The sequence below is a fragment of the Canis lupus genome, chromosome 5 (assembly GCF_003254725.2).
Source record: "Canis lupus dingo isolate Sandy chromosome 5, ASM325472v2, whole genome shotgun sequence".
In the NCBI taxonomy this organism is placed as follows: Eukaryota; Metazoa; Chordata; class Mammalia; order Carnivora; family Canidae; genus Canis; species Canis lupus.
Window position 1 is genome coordinate 36,487,447 of NC_064247.1, and position 1,248 is coordinate 36,488,694.

General features: G+C 41.3%; 1 non-coding gene across 1 annotated transcript; it reads left to right on the forward strand.

Moving 5' to 3' along the window:
- Positions 1-317: 317 nt before the first annotated feature.
- On the forward strand, positions 318-424 carry LOC112647658 (U6 spliceosomal RNA). The gene has a single exon (XR_003128409.1). It is a non-coding gene; the product is annotated as a U6 spliceosomal RNA (small nuclear RNA).
- Positions 425-1,248: the final 824 nt, after the last annotated feature.

Below are 1,248 nucleotides of genomic sequence, written 5' to 3' on the forward strand. Positions count from 1 at the left end.
TTCTGGCAGGAGCTGGCTTTCAGTCAGAGGTCAAGACTGGTACAAAAAGGCAACAACTCATTTGAAACTAAAGTCTCATGGAATTGAGAGGTCCAGCAGTAGAGGGAAGTAGAGTCAGGTGTGCTTGGGTGAAGGGTTCCAGCTCTATCATCAGGAGCCAGCCTTTCTCCAGCTGTTCACTCCAACTGTCCCTGCCCAACCTTACTGGCTTCATTTTAAATCACTGCTACCATTTCCTCCCCAAAGGTGACCGAACCACTGTCCTGACTTCTGCCATCATTGATTGGTTTTGCCCAGCTTTAAGTTTATATGAATATGTGCTGCCTTTGGCAGCACCTATACTAAAATTGGAAAGACGCAGAGAAGATTAGCATGGTCCCCGCACAAGGATGACATGCAAATTCATGAAGTTTATATGAAATCATGACATGTATATTTAATGTCTACTACTTTTGCCTACATTATGTTTGCAGGAGTCATCCATTTTGCTACACATGTTTGCAGTTCATTCGTTTTCCATGCTATTTGTCTACGGTATAAACATATCACAACTCAGTGCATTTGTCTCTTTTGCAATAGATGAACACTTTCTGTTTTTTTAATTTTATTTTTAATTTTATTTATTTAAATTCCAACATTTTATATTTTTTTAAAGATTTATGTATTTTTTTGGGGGGGGAGGGATAAAGGGAGAGGGAGAAAAAAATATCTCAAGCAGACTCTCTGCTGAGCAGGGAGCCCAGTGTGGGGCTCAATCTCACCACCCTGAGATTTCTGTTTTTAACTATGACTGCCAGAAAATTTTTTATACATTTTTTTGGGGGCAGGAACATAAACACATGTATCCTAGGAGGAGATTTGCTAGGTAAGAAGATTTGCATGTTTTCAGTGTTAGGAGGTAATGTAGAAGTTCTTATGTCATTGCATGAATTTATGCTCACCCCAACTGTATACGAGACTTCCGTTTGTTTCAGTGTCAGTCTTTCCAGTGTCACTACTGTGGTGGTGCGTGGTGATTCCTTACCATGATGTAATTTGATTTTCCCTGAAGATGAATGAACGGACTTCTGATATATTTATTGGCCATTTAAATACCCTACTTTGTAAAGAAACTGTTTAAAAGTAACTAATTGGTGGGCAGCCCGGGTGGCTCAGCAGTTTAGCGTCACCTTCAGCCCAGGGCGTAATCCTGGAGACCTAGGATCGAGTCTCACGTCGGGCTCCCTGCAAGGAGCCTGCTTCTCCCTC